General features: G+C 43.4%; 9 pseudogenes; all 9 read right to left on the reverse strand.

Moving 5' to 3' along the window:
• Positions 1-1,131: 1,131 nt before the first annotated feature.
• LOC130286419 (U2 spliceosomal RNA) lies at positions 1,132-1,395 on the reverse strand (annotated as a pseudogene).
• Positions 1,396-2,866: 1,471 nt separating this feature from the next.
• On the reverse strand, positions 2,867-3,130 carry LOC130286420 (U2 spliceosomal RNA; annotated as a pseudogene).
• Positions 3,131-4,616: 1,486 nt separating this feature from the next.
• LOC130286421 (U2 spliceosomal RNA) lies at positions 4,617-4,880 on the reverse strand (annotated as a pseudogene).
• Positions 4,881-6,341: 1,461 nt separating this feature from the next.
• On the reverse strand, positions 6,342-6,605 carry LOC130286422 (U2 spliceosomal RNA; annotated as a pseudogene).
• A 1,463-nt stretch (positions 6,606-8,068) lies between these two features.
• On the reverse strand, positions 8,069-8,332 carry LOC130286424 (U2 spliceosomal RNA; annotated as a pseudogene).
• Positions 8,333-9,799: 1,467 nt separating this feature from the next.
• Positions 9,800-10,065, reverse strand: LOC130288300 (U2 spliceosomal RNA; annotated as a pseudogene).
• Positions 10,066-11,526: 1,461 nt separating this feature from the next.
• LOC130286425 (U2 spliceosomal RNA) lies at positions 11,527-11,790 on the reverse strand (annotated as a pseudogene).
• A 1,468-nt stretch (positions 11,791-13,258) lies between these two features.
• On the reverse strand, positions 13,259-13,522 carry LOC130287323 (U2 spliceosomal RNA; annotated as a pseudogene).
• Positions 13,523-14,986: 1,464 nt separating this feature from the next.
• LOC130286427 (U2 spliceosomal RNA) lies at positions 14,987-15,250 on the reverse strand (annotated as a pseudogene).
• Between the last annotated feature and the right edge of the window lie 716 nt (positions 15,251-15,966).

Raw genomic sequence — 15,966 nt, forward strand, 5'->3', positions numbered from 1 at the left:
GTCTCTAGTTACCCCACTGGCTGTAGCTGCGTCCCTTCCGACATGGAATAACACCAACTGTAACGATAAACTGAAAATTAACAGTATAAACCTGCATCATTTTGGACTCTGGTATTTGCTGAATCCGGGTGACCTGACAATCGATGGTGGTGCCGCTGGTGATTCTGGCCTTCTTGGAATCTGTTGGGCCTATGTGTTAGCTCACACATCACTTGGGTATCCATGGTAACTACCACAACATGGTCATCTGCAGTTTACATCTAGCCCGTGGCATTGAATGGCATTTTAAAAGTGCTAAGGGTACTGGTGCAATAATCCTCCCATGAGGATCAGCCTCAACGGCTTTGTAGATTGCACTCATGTCAGCAACTCCATATACATTTTTTTTTCTTCATGCTTCTTTCTTCATCCTTTTTTCTTTCTGTCATTCAGACTTTCATTCATTCGATCTCTCTCACTCACTTGCTTTAACTCATTTGTTCTCACTCACTCACTCACTCACTCAATCACTCACTCACTCATTCACTCTCACTCACTCTCACTCTCACTCTCTCACTCACTCGCTCACTAAGTCAGTCTCTCTCTCTCTCTCTCTTTTTCTTTTTATATATATTTTTTTCCGTCTTCTTCTTCTTCTTCAGACCCTGTCATAGCACTAATGCCTTTCCAATACCACCAGCAGATGGAGACACTCCATTGCAACATTGGTTGTGAGCAGCAGTTTCTAAAAACAAATGCCTCATGGCGGATTTCCCATCCATCAATGGATGGTAAATTTTGTTTTTATCATTCACTGACCACAGAAACCAATGCATGGTCAAGCAACAGCAATGACACACCCTTGTGTATAGGCATGAGACCCTCATGTCATTTAACAGGATTCAGCACCACCCACAAGACAGCTACCTGTCATGTCATGTCAAACTTGCACAGGTGTGCTAGATTATTATTATTTAGTTTTATTTTATTTTTTTACACCAATCAGTGTGCAAACATGGTCATTAAAACGCTAAATGAATAGACGTTCATAAACCAGTCAGTGCAACTCATCATTTTGGTCTCCAATTCTCAAACTCAAATTCTCACCCACGGAGGATTAAATGAGAATCTTTCTTGTTTAACACTGGAATGGGGTGGTGCACTGTTCACTACCCGAAGATACTGCCACATCGGGTCAATGCATAGGGCGACAGAAGCAAGCTTCCAAATCAGCTCCCTTTCTCAAAAATCCATTTAATTTATGGTCCCCAGATAGGGAACGTATGTATCAGTATGTGCTCACAAGTCACCCAAGTGCAAGTATTCACACAAAAAAAAACGTGCCTCAGGATGCGATCTGTCGCAAGATCCTTTCTTTTTTTACACTTGATCTAAGCCAAAAGGCCTAGAGGGGATAACCGGGAAAGGGGTGGACCCAACCATGTCCCCTTCATGAGCACTCACATTACTCATAGGAATGGAAGGAAGGAAGGCTGGCAGCCAACCAGCCTCCCATACACTTTCTGGGTGGGTGGCAGTCAGCCACCCATACATACATACAGCACAGGCTAAACCCACATCATCACTTAAAAAAAGGACAGACGACCATTGCACTCTGATGGAGCATTTAGCAATGCAATCCATAGCCTGGCTTTTGCCTGAACCCCCATCACTCCTCCTCTTGCATATAAGACAATATTTCAGATCTGCATATGAAAACAACACGCCTACCTTTGTTGCACATAGCTGCCTGCCTGTCTCTAGTTACCCCACTGGCTGTAGCTGCGTCCCTTCCGACATGGAATAACACCAACTGTAACGATAAACTGAAAATTAACAGTATAAACCTGCATCATTTTGGACTCTGGTATTTGCTGAATCCGGGTGACCTGACAATCGATGGTGGTGCCGCTGGTGATTCTGGCCTTCTTGGAATCTGTTGGGCCTATGTGTTAGCTCACACATCACTTGGGTATCCATGGTAACTACCACAACATGGTCATCTGCAGTTTACATCTAGCCCGTGGCATTGAATGGCATTTTAAAAGTGCTAAGGGTACTGGTGCAATAATCCTCCCATGAGGATCAGCCTCAACGGCTTTGTAGATTGCACTCATGTCAGCAACTCCATATACATTTTTTTTTCTTCATGCTTCTTTCTTCATCCTTTTTTCTTTCTGTCATTCAGACTTTCATTCATTCGATCTCTCTCACTCACTTGCTTTAACTCATTTGTTCTCACTCACTCACTCACTCACTCAATCACTCACTCACTCATTCACTCTCACTCACTCTCACTCTCACTCTCTCACTCACTCGCTCACTAAGTCAGTCTCTCTCTCTCTCTCTCTTTTTCTTTTTATATATATTTTTTTCCGTCTTCTTCTTCTTCTTCAGACCCTGTCATAGCACTAATGCCTTTCCAATACCACCAGCAGATGGAGACACTCCATTGCAACATTGGTTGTGAGCAGCAGTTTCTAAAAACAAATGCCTCATGGCGGATTTCCCATCCATCAATGGATGGTAAATTTTGTTTTTATCATTCACTGACCACAGAAACCAATGCATGGTCAAGCAACAGCAATGACACACCCTTGTGTATAGGCATGAGACCCTCATGTCATTTAACAGGATTCAGCACCACCCACAAGACAGCTACCTGTCATGTCATGTCAAACTTGCACAGGTGTGCTAGATTATTATTATTTAGTTTTATTTTATTTTTTTACACCAATCAGTGTGCAAACATGGTCATTAAAACGCTAAATGAATAGACGTTCATAAACCAGTCAGTGCAACTCATCATTTTGGTCTCCAATTCTCAAACTCAAATTCTCACCCACGGAGGATTAAATGAGAATCTTTCTTGTTTAACACTGGAATGGGGTGGTGCACTGTTCACTACCCGAAGATACTGCCACATCGGGTCAATGCATAGGGCGACAGAAGCAAGCTTCCAAATCAGCTCCCTTTCTCAAAAATCCATTTAATTTATGGTCCCCAGATAGGGAACGTATGTATCAGTATGTGCTCACAAGTCACCCAAGTGCAAGTATTCACACAAAAAAAAACGTGCCTCAGGATGCGATCTGTCGCAAGATCCTTTCTTTTTTTACACTTGATCTAAGCCAAAAGGCCTAGAGGGGATAACCGGGAAAGGGGTGGACCCAACCATGTCCCCTTCATGAGCACTCACATTACTCATAGGAATGGAAGGAAGGAAGGCTGGCAGCCAACCAGCCTCCCATACACTTTCTGGGTGGGTGGCAGTCAGCCACCCATACATACATACAGCACAGGCTAAACCCACATCATCACTTAAAAAAAGGACAGGCGACCATTGCACTCTGATGGAGCATTTAGCAATGCAATCCATAGCCTGGCTTTTGCCTGAACCCCCATCACTCCTCCTCTTGCATATAAGACAATATTTCAGATCTGCATATGAAAACAACACGCCTACCTTTGTTGCACATAGCTGCCTGCCTGTCTCTAGTTACCCCACTGGCTGTAGCTGCGTCCCTTCCGACATGGAATAACACCAACTGTAACGATAAACTGAAAATTAACAGTATAAACCTGCATCATTTTGGACTCTGGTATTTGCTGAATCCGGGTGACCTGACAATCGATGGTGGTGCCGCTGGTGATTCTGGCCTTCTTGGAATCTGTTGGGCCTATGTGTTAGCTCACACATCACTTGGGTATCCATGGTAACTACCACAACATGGTCATCTGCAGTTTACATCTAGCCCGTGGCATTGAATGGCATTTTAAAAGTGCTAAGGGTCCTGGTGCAATAATCCTCCCATGAGGATCAGCCTCAACGGCTTTGTAGATTGCACTCATGTCAGCAACTCCATATACATTTTTTTTTCTTCATGCTTCTTTCTTCATCCTTTTTTCTTTCTGTCATTCAGACTTTCATTCATTCGATCTCTCTCACTCACTTGCTTTAACTCATTTGTTCTCACTCACTCACTCACTCACTCAATCACTCACTCACTCATTCACTCTCACTCACTCTCACTCTCTCACTCACTCGCTCACTAAGTCAGTCTCTCTCTCTCTCTCTCTTTTTCTTTTTATATATATTTTTTTCCGTCTTCTTCTTCTTCTTCTTCTTCTTCTTCTTCTTCTTCAGACCCTGTCATAGCACTAATGCCTTTCCAATACCACCAGCAGATGGAGACACTCCATTGCAACATTGGTTGTGAGCAGCAGTTTCTAAAAACAAATGCCTCATGGCGGATTTCCCATCCATCAATGGATGGTAAATTTTGTTTTTATCATTCACTGACCACAGAAACCAATGCATGGTCAAGCAACAGCAATGACACACCCTTGTGTATAGGCATGAGACCCTCATGTCATTTAACAGGATTCAGCACCACCCACAAGACAGCTACCTGTCATGTCATGTCAAACCTGCACAGGTGTGCTAGATTATTATTATTTAGTTTTATTTTATTTTTTTACACCAATCAGTGTGCAAACATGGTCATTAAAACGCTAAATGAATAGACGTTCATAAACCAGTCAGTGCAACTCATCATTTTGGTCTCCAATTCTCAAACTCAAATTCTCACCCACGGAGGATTAAATGAGAATCTTTCTTGTTTAACACTGGAATGGGGTGGTGCACTGTTCACTACCCGAAGATACTGCCACATCGGGTCAATGCATAGGGCGACAGAAGCAAGCTTCCAAATCAGCTCCCTTTCTCAAAAATCCATTTAATTTATGGTCCCCAGATAGGGAACGTATGTATCAGTATGTGCTCACAAGTCACCCAAGTGCAAGTATTCACACAAAAAAAAACGTGCCTCAGGATGCGATCTGTCGCAAGATCCTTTCTTTTTTTACACTTGATCTAAGCCAAAAGGCCTAGAGGGGATAACCGGGAAAGGGGTGGACCCAACCATGTCCCCTTCATGAGCACTCACATTACTCATAGGAATGGAAGGAAGGCTGGCAGCCAACCAGCCTCCCATACACTTTCTGGGTGGGTGGCAGTCAGCCACCCATACATACATACAGCACAGGCTAAACCCACATCATCACTTAAAAAAAGGACAGGCGACCATTGCACTCTGATGGAGCATTTAGCAATGCAATCCATAGCCTGGCTTTTGCCTGAACCCCCATCACTCCTCCTCTTGCATATAAGACAATATTTCAGATCTGCATATGAAAACAACACGCCTACCTTTGTTGCACATAGCTGCCTGCCTGTCTCTAGTTACCCCACTGGCTGTAGCTGCGTCCCTTCCGACATGGAATAACACCAACTGTAACGATAAACTGAAAATTAACAGTATAAACCTGCATCATTTTGGACTCTGGTATTTGCTGAATCCGGGTGACCTGACAATCGATGGTGGTGCCGCTGGTGATTCTGGCCTTCTTGGAATCTGTTGGGCCTATGTGTTAGCTCACACATCACTTGGGTATCCATGGTAACTACCACAACATGGTCATCTGCAGTTTACATCTAGCCCGTGGCATTGAATGGCATTTTAAAAGTGCTAAGGGTCCTGGTGCAATAATCCTCCCATGAGGATCAGCCTCAACGGCTTTGTAGATTGCACTCATGTCAGCAACTCCATATACATTTTTTTTTCTTCATGCTTCTTTCTTCATCCTTTTTTCTTTCTGTCATTCAGACTTTCATTCATTCGATCTCTCTCACTCACTTGCTTTAACTCATTTGTTCTCACTCACTCAATCACTCACTCACTCATTCACTCTCACTCACTCTCACTCTCTCACTCACTCGCTCACTAAGTCAGTCTCTCTCTCTCTCTCTCTTTTTCTTTTTATATATATTTTTTTCCGTCTTCTTCTTCTTCTTCTTCTTCTTCTTCAGACCCTGTCATAGCACTAATGCCTTTCCAATACCACCAGCAGATGGAGACACTCCATTGCAACATTGGTTGTGAGCAGCAGTTTCTAAAAACAAATGCCTCATGGCGGATTTCCCATCCATCAATGGATGGTAAATTTTGTTTTTATCATTCACTGACCACAGAAACCAATGCATGGTCAAGCAACAGCAATGACACACCCTTGTGTATAGGCATGAGACCCTCATGTCATTTAACAGGATTCAGCACCACCCACAAGACAGCTACCTGTCATGTCATGTCAAACCTGCACAGGTGTGCTAGATTATTATTATTTAGTTTTATTTTATTTTTTTACACCAATCAGTGTGCAAACATGGTCATTAAAACGCTAAATGAATAGACGTTCATAAACCAGTCAGTGCAACTCATCATTTTGGTCTCCAATTCTCAAACTCAAATTCTCACCCACGGAGGATTAAATGAGAATCTTTCTTGTTTAACACTGGAATGGGGTGGTGCACTGTTCACTACCCGAAGATACTGCCACATCGGGTCAATGCATAGGGCGACAGAAGCAAGCTTCCAAATCAGCTCCCTTTCTCAAAAATCCATTTAATTTATGGTCCCCAGATAGGGAACGTATGTATCAGTATGTGCTCACAAGTCACCCAAGTGCAAGTATTCACACAAAAAAAAACGTGCCTCAGGATGCGATCTGTCGCAAGATCCTTTCTTTTTTTACACTTGATCTAAGCCAAAAGGCCTAGAGGGGATAACCGGGAAAGGGGTGGACCCAACCATGTCCCCTTCATGAGCACTCACATTACTCATAGGAATGGAAGGAAGGCTGGCAGCCAACCAGCCTCCCATACACTTTCTGGGTGGGTGGCAGTCAGCCACCCATACATACATACAGCACAGGCTAAACCCACATCATCACTTAAAAAAAGGACAGGCGACCATTGCACTCTGATGGAGCATTTAGCAATGCAATCCATAGCCTGGCTTTTGCCTGAACCCCCATCACTCCTCCTCTTGCATATAAGACAATATTTCAGATCTGCATATGAAAACAACACGCCTACCTTTGTTGCACATAGCTGCCTGCCTGTCTCTAGTTACCCCACTGGCTGTAGCTGCGTCCCTTCCGACATGGAATAACACCAACTGTAACGATAAACTGAAAATTAACAGTATAAACCTGCATCATTTTGGACTCTGGTATTTGCTGAATCCGGGTGACCTGACAATCGATGGTGGTGCCGCTGGTGATTCTGGCCTTCTTGGAATCTGTTGGGCCTATGTGTTAGCTCACACATCACTTGGGTATCCATGGTAACTACCACAACATGGTCATCTGCAGTTTACATCTAGCCCGTGGCATTGAATGGCATTTTAAAAGTGCTAAGGGTCCTGGTGCAATAATCCTCCCATGAGGATCAGCCTCAACGGCTTTGTAGATTGCACTCATGTCAGCAACTCCATATACATTTTTTTTTCTTCATGCTTCTTTCTTCATCCTTTTTTCTTTCTGTCATTCAGACTTTCATTCATTCGATCTCTCTCACTCACTTGCTTTAACTCATTTGTTCTCACTCACTCACTCACTCAATCACTCACTCACTCATTCACTCTCACTCACTCTCACTCTCTCACTCACTCGCTCACTAAGTCAGTCTCTCTCTCTCTCTCTCTTTTTCTTTTTATATATATTTTTTTCCGTCTTCTTCTTCTTCTTCTTCTTCAGACCCTGTCATAGCACTAATGCCTTTCCAATACCACCAGCAGATGGAGACACTCCATTGCAACATTGGTTGTGAGCAGCAGTTTCTAAAAACAAATGCCTCATGGCGGATTTCCCATCCATCAATGGATGGTAAATTTTGTTTTTATCATTCACTGACCACAGAAACCAATGCATGGTCAAGCAACAGCAATGACACACCCTTGTGTATAGGCATGAGACCCTCATGTCATTTAACAGGATTCAGCACCACCCACAAGACAGCTACCTGTCATGTCATGTCAAACCTGCACAGGTGTGCTAGATTATTATTATTTAGTTTTATTTTATTTTTTTACACCAATCAGTGTGCAAACATGGTCATTAAAACGCTAAATGAATAGACGTTCATAAACCAGTCAGTGCAACTCATCATTTTGGTCTCCAATTCTCAAACTCAAATTCTCACCCACGGAGGATTAAATGAGAATCTTTCTTGTTTAACACTGGAATGGGGTGGTGCACTGTTCACTACCCGAAGATACTGCCACATCGGGTCAATGCATAGGGCGACAGAAGCAAGCTTCCAAATCAGCTCCCTTTCTCAAAAATCCATTTAATTTATGGTCCCCAGATAGGGAACGTATGTATCAGTATGTGCTCACAAGTCACCCAAGTGCAAGTATTCACACAAAAAAAAACGTGCCTCAGGATGCGATCTGTCGCAAGATCCTTTCTTTTTTTACACTTGATCTAAGCCAAAAGGCCTAGAGGGGATAACCGGGAAAGGGGTGGACCCAACCATGTCCCCTTCATGAGCACTCACATTACTCATAGGAATGGAAGGAAGGCTGGCAGCCAACCAGCCTCCCATACACTTTCTGGGTGGGTGGCAGTCAGCCACCCATACATACATACAGCACAGGCTAAACCCACATCATCACTTAAAAAAAGGACAGGCGACCATTGCACTCTGATGGAGCATTTAGCAATGCAATCCATAGCCTGGCTTTTGCCTGAACCCCCATCACTCCTCCTCTTGCATATAAGACAATATTTCAGATCTGCATATGAAAACAACACGCCTACCTTTGTTGCACATAGCTGCCTGCCTGTCTCTAGTTACCCCACTGGCTGTAGCTGCGTCCCTTCCGACATGGAATAACACCAACTGTAACGATAAACTGAAAATTAACAGTATAAACCTGCATCATTTTGGACTCTGGTATTTGCTGAATCCGGGTGACCTGACAATCGATGGTGGTGCCGCTGGTGATTCTGGCCTTCTTGGAATCTGTTGGGCCTATGTGTTAGCTCACACATCACTTGGGTATCCATGGTAACTACCACAACATGGTCATCTGCAGTTTACATCTAGCCCGTGGCATTGAATGGCATTTTAAAAGTGCTAAGGGTCCTGGTGCAATAATCCTCCCATGAGGATCAGCCTCAACGGCTTTGTAGATTGCACTCATGTCAGCAACTCCATATACATTTTTTTTTCTTCATGCTTCTTTCTTCATCCTTTTTTCTTTCTGTCATTCAGACTTTCATTCATTCGATCTCTCTCACTCACTTGCTTTAACTCATTTGTTCTCACTCACTCACTCACTCAATCACTCACTCACTCATTCACTCTCACTCACTCTCACTCTCTCACTCACTCGCTCACTAAGTCAGTCTCTCTCTCTCTCTCTTTTTCTTTTTATATATATTTTTTTCCGTCTTCTTCTTCTTCTTCTTCTTCTTCTTCAGACCCTGTCATAGCACTAATGCCTTTCCAATACCACCAGCAGATGGAGACACTCCATTGCAACATTGGTTGTGAGCAGCAGTTTCTAAAAACAAATGCCTCATGGCGGATTTCCCATCCATCAATGGATGGTAAATTTTGTTTTTATCATTCACTGACCACAGAAACCAATGCATGGTCAAGCAACAGCAATGACACACCCTTGTGTATAGGCATGAGACCCTCATGTCATTTAACAGGATTCAGCACCACCCACAAGACAGCTACCTGTCATGTCATGTCAAACCTGCACAGGTGTGCTAGATTATTATTATTTAGTTTTATTTTATTTTTTTACACCAATCAGTGTGCAAACATGGTCATTAAAACGCTAAATGAATAGACGTTCATAAACCAGTCAGTGCAACTCATCATTTTGGTCTCCAATTCTCAAACTCAAATTCTCACCCACGGAGGATTAAATGAGAATCTTTCTTGTTTAACACTGGAATGGGGTGGTGCACTGTTCACTACCCGAAGATACTGCCACATCGGGTCAATGCATAGGGCGACAGAAGCAAGCTTCCAAATCAGCTCCCTTTCTCAAAAATCCATTTAATTTATGGTCCCCAGATAGGGAACGTATGTATCAGTATGTGCTCACAAGTCACCCAAGTGCAAGTATTCACACAAAAAAAAAAACGTGCCTCAGGATGCGATCTGTCGCAAGATCCTTTCTTTTTTTACACTTGATCTAAGCCAAAAGGCCTAGAGGGGATAACCGGGAAAGGGGTGGACCGAACCATGTCCCCTTCATGAGCACTCACATTACTCATAGGAATGGAAGGAAGGCTGGCAGCCAACCAGCCTCCCATACACTTTCTGGGTGGGTGGCAGTCAGCCACCCATACATACATACAGCACAGGCTAAACCCACATCATCACTTAAAAAAAGGACAGGCGACCATTGCACTCTGATGGAGCATTTAGCAATGCAATCCATAGCCTGGCTTTTGCCTGAACCCCCATCACTCCTCCTCTTGCATATAAGACAATATTTCAGATCTGCATATGAAAACAACACGCCTACCTTTGTTGCACATAGCTGCCTGCCTGTCTCTAGTTACCCCACTGGCTGTAGCTGCGTCCCTTCCGACATGGAATAACACCAACTGTAACGATAAACTGAAAATTAACAGTATAAACCTGCATCATTTTGGACTCTGGTATTTGCTGAATCCGGGTGACCTGACAATCGATGGTGGTGCCGCTGGTGATTCTGGCCTTCTTGGAATCTGTTGGGCCTATGTGTTAGCTCACACATCACTTGGGTATCCATGGTAACTACCACAACATGGTCATCTGCAGTTTACATCTAGCCCGTGGCATTGAATGGCATTTTAAAAGTGCTAAGGGTCCTGGTGCAATAATCCTCCCATGAGGATCAGCCTCAACGGCTTTGTAGATTGCACTCATGTCAGCAACTCCATATACATTTTTTTTTCTTCATGCTTCTTTCTTCATCCTTTTTTCTTTCTGTCATTCAGACTTTCATTCATTCGATCTCTCTCACTCACTTGCTTTAACTCATTTGTTCTCACTCACTCACTCACTCACTCAATCACTCACTCACTCATTCACTCTCACTCACTCTCACTCTCTCACTCACTCGCTCACTAAGTCAGTCTCTCTCTCTCTCTCTCTTTTTCTTTTTATATATATTTTTTTCCGTCTTCTTCTTCTTCTTCAGACCCTGTCATAGCACTAATGCCTTTCCAATACCACCAGCAGATGGAGACACTCCATTGCAACATTGGTTGTGAGCAGCAGTTTCTAAAAACAAATGCCTCATGGCGGATTTCCCATCCATCAATGGATGGTAAATTTTGTTTTTATCATTCACTGACCACAGAAACCAATGCATGGTCAAGCAACAGCAATGACACACCCTTGTGTATAGGCATGAGACCCTCATGTCATTTAACAGGATTCAGCACCACCCACAAGACAGCTACCTGTCATGTCATGTCAAACCTGCACAGGTGTGCTAGATTATTATTATTTAGTTTTATTTTATTTTTTTACACCAATCAGTGTGCAAACATGGTCATTAAAACGCTAAATGAATAGACGTTCATAAACCAGTCAGTGCAACTCATCATTTTGGTCTCCAATTCTCAAACTCAAATTCTCACCCACGGAGGATTAAATGAGAATCTTTCTTGTTTAACACTGGAATGGGGTGGTGCACTGTTCACTACCCGAAGATACTGCCACATCGGGTCAATGCATAGGGCGACAGAAGCAAGCTTCCAAATCAGCTCCCTTTCTCAAAAATCCATTTAATTTATGGTCCCCAGATAGGGAACGTATGTATCAGTATGTGCTCACAAGTCACCCAAGTGCAAGTATTCACACAAAAAAAAACGTGCCTCAGGATGCGATCTGTCGCAAGATCCTTTCTTTTTTTACACTTGATCTAAGCCAAAAGGCCTAGAGGGGATAACCGGGAAAGGGGTGGACCCAACCATGTCCCCTTCATGAGCACTCACATTACTCATAGGAATGGAAGGAAGGCTGGCAGCCAACCAGCCTCCCATACACTTTCTGGGTGGGTGGCAGTCAGCCACCCATACATACATACAGCACAGGCTAAACCCACATCATCACTTAAAAAAAGGACAGGCGACCATTGCACTCTGATGGAGCATTTAGCAATGCAATCCATAGCCTGGCTTTTGCCTGAACCCCCATCACTCCTCCTCTTGCATATAAGACAATATTTCAGATCTGCATATGAAAACAACACGCCTACCTTTGTTGCACATAGCTGCCTGCCTGTCTCTAGTTACCCCACTGGCTGTAGCTGCGTCCTTTCCGACATGGAATAACACCAACTGTAACGATAAACTGAAAATTAACAGTATAAACCTGCATCATTTTGGACTCTGGTATTTGCTGAATCCGGGTGACCTGACAATCGATGGTGGTGCCGCTGGTGATTCTGGCCTTCTTGGAATCTGTTGGGCCTATGTGTTAGCTCACACATCACTTGGGTATCCATGGTAACTACCACAACATGGTCATCTGCAGTTTACATCTAGCCCGTGGCATTGAATGGCATTTTAAAAGTGCTAAGGGTCCTGGTGCAATAATCCTCCCATGAGGATCAGCCTCAACAGCTTTGTAGATTGCACTCATGTCAGCAACTCCATATACATTTTTTTTTCTTCATGCTTCTTTCTTCATCCTTTTTTCTTTCTGTCATTCAGACTTTCATTCATTCGATCTCTCTCACTCACTTGCTTTAACTCATTTGTTCTCACTCACTCACTCACTCACTCAATCACTCACTCACTCACTCATTCATTCTCACTCACTCTCACTCTCTCACTCACTCGCTCACTAAGTCAGTCTCTCTCTCTCTCTCTCTTTTTCTTTTTATATATATTTTTTTCCGTCTTCTTCTTCTTCTTCTTCAGACCCTGTCATAGCACTAATGCCTTTCCAATACCACCAGCAGATGGAGACACTCCATTGCAACATTGGTTGTGAGCAGCAGTTTCTAAAAACAAATGCCTCATGGCGGATTTCCCATCCATCAATGGATGGTAAATTTTGTTTTTATCATTCACTGACCACAGAAACCAATGCATGGTCAAGCAACAGCAATGACACACCCTTGTGTATAGGCATGAGACCCTCATGTCATTTAACAGGATTCAGCACCACCCACAAGACAGCTACCTGTCATTTCATGTCAAACCTGCACAGGTGTGCTAGATTATTATTATTTAGTTTTATTTTATTTTTTTACACCAATCAGTGTGCAAACATGGTCATTAAAACGCTAAATGAATAGACGTTCATAAACCAGTCAGTGCAACTCATCATTTTGGTCTCCAATTCTCAAACTCAAATTCTCACCCACAGAGGATTAAATGAGAATCTTTCTTGTTTAACACTGGAATGGGGTGGTGCACTGTTCACTACCCGAAGATACTGCCACATCGGGTCAATGCATAGGGCGACAGAAGCAAGCTTCCAAATCAGCTCCCTTTCTCAAAAATCCATTTAATTTATGGTCCCCAGATAGGGAACATATGTATCAGTATGTGCTCACAAGTCACCCAAGTGCAAGTATTCACACAAAAAAAAACGTGCCTCAGGATGCGATCTGTCGCAAGATCCTTTCTTTTTTTACACTTGATCTAAGCCAAAAGGCCTAGAGGGGATAACCGGGAAAGGGGTGGACCCAACCATGTCCCCTTCATGAGCACTCACATTACTCATAGGAATGGAAGGAAGGCTGGCAGCCAACCAGCCTCCCATACACTTTCTGGGTGGGTGGCAGTCAGCCACCCATACATACATACAGCACAGGCTAAACCCACATCATCACTTAAAAAAAGGACAGGCGACCATTGCACTCTGATGGAGCATTTAGCAATGCAATCCATAGCCTGGCTTTTGCCTGAACCCCCATCACTCCTCCTCTTGCATATAAGACAATATTTCAGATCTGCATATGAAAACAACACGCCTACCTTTGTTGCACATAGCTGCCTGCCTGTCTCTAGTTACCCCACTGGCTGTAGCTGCGTCCCTTCCGACATGGAATAACACCAACTGTAACGATAAACTGAAAATTAACAGTATAAACCTGCATCATTTTGGACTCTGGTATTTGCTGAATCCGGGTGACCTGACAATCGATGGTGGTGCCGCTGGTGATTCTGGCCTTCTTGGAATCTGTTGGGCCTATGTGTTAGCTCACACATCACTTGGGTATCCATGGTAACTACCACAACATGGTCATCTGCAGTTTACATCTAGCCCGTGGCATTGAATGGCATTTTAAAAGTGCTAAGGGTCCTGGTGCAATAATCCTCCCATGAGGATCAGCCTCAACGGCTTTGTAGATTGCACTCATGTCAGCAACTCCATATACATTTTTTTTTCTTCATGCTTCTTTCTTCATCCTTTTTTCTTTCTGTCATTCAGACTTTCATTCATTCGATCTCTCTCACTCACTTGCTTTAACTCATTTGTTCTCACTCACTCACTCACTCACTCAATCACTCACTCACTCATTCACTCTCACTCACTCTCACTCTCTCACTCACTCGCTCACTAAGTCAGTCTCTCTCTCTCTCTCTCTTTTTCTTTTTATATATATTTTTTTCCGTCTTCTTCTTCTTCTTCTTCAGACCCTGTCATAGCACTAATGCCTTTCCAATACCACCAGCAGATGGAGACACTCCATTGCAACATTGGTTGTGAGCAGCAGTTTCTAAAAACAAATGCCTCATGGCGGATTTCCCATCCATCAATGGATGGTAAATTTTGTTTTTATCATTCACTGACCACAGAAACCAATGCATGGTCAAGCAACAGCAATGACACACCCTTGTGTATAGGCATGAGACCCTCATGTCATTTAACAGGATTCAGCACCACCCACAAGACAGCTACCTGTCATGTCATGTCAAACCTGCACAGGTGTGCTAGATTATTATTATTTAGTTTTATTTTATTTTTTTACACCAATCAGTGTGCAAACATGGTCATTAAAACGCTAAATGAATAGACGTTCATAAACCAGTCAGTGCAACTCATCATTTTGGTCTCCAATTCTCAAACTCAAATTCTCACCCACGGAGGATTAAATGAGAATCTTTCTTGTTTAACACTGGAATGGGGTGGTGCACTGTTCACTACCCGAAGATACTGCCACATCGGGTCAATGCATAGGGCGACAGAAGCAAGCTTCCAAATCAGCTCCCTTTCTCAAAAATCCATTTAATTTATGGTCCCCAGATAGGGAACGTATGTATCAGTATGTGCTCACAAGTCACCCAAGTGCAAGTATTCACACAAAAAAAAACGTGCCTCAGGATGCGATCTGTCGCAAGATCCTTTCTTTTTTTACACTTGATCTAAGCCAAAAGGCCTAGAGGGGATAACCGGGAAAGGGGTGGACCCAACCATGTCCCCTTCATGAGCACTCACATTACTCATAGGAATGGAAGGAAGGCTGGCAGCCAACCAGCCTCCCATACACTTTCTGGGTGGGTGGCAGTCAGCCACCCATACATACATACAGCACAGGCTAAACCCACATCATCACTTAAAAAAAGGACAGGCGACCATTGCACTCTGATGGAGCATTTAGCAATGCAATCCATAGCCTGGCTTTTGCCTGAACCCCCATCACTCCTCCTCTTGCATATAAGACAATATTTCAGATCTGCATATGAAAACAACACGCCTACCTTTGTTGCACATAGCTGCCTGCCTGTCTCTAGTTACCCCACTGGCTGTAGCTGCGTCCCTTCCGACATGGAATAACACCAACTGTAACGATAAACTGAAAATTAACAGTATAAACCTGCATCTTTTGGACTCTGGTATTTGCTGAATCCGGGTGACCTGACAATCGATGGTGGTGCCGCTGGTGATTCTGGCCTTCTTGGAATCTGTTGGGCCTATGTGTTAGCTCACACATCACTTGGGTATCCATGGTAACTACCACAACATGGTCATCTGCAGTTTACATCTAGCCCGTGGCATTGAATGGCATTTTAAAAGTGCTAAGGGTCCTGGTGCAATAATCCTCCCATGAGGATCAGCCTCAACGGCTTTGTAGATTGCACTCATGTCAGCAACTCCATATACAT

The sequence above is a fragment of the Hyla sarda genome, chromosome 8 (genome assembly GCF_029499605.1).
Source record: "Hyla sarda isolate aHylSar1 chromosome 8, aHylSar1.hap1, whole genome shotgun sequence".
Lineage (NCBI taxonomy): Eukaryota > Metazoa > Chordata > Amphibia > Anura > Hylidae > Hyla > Hyla sarda.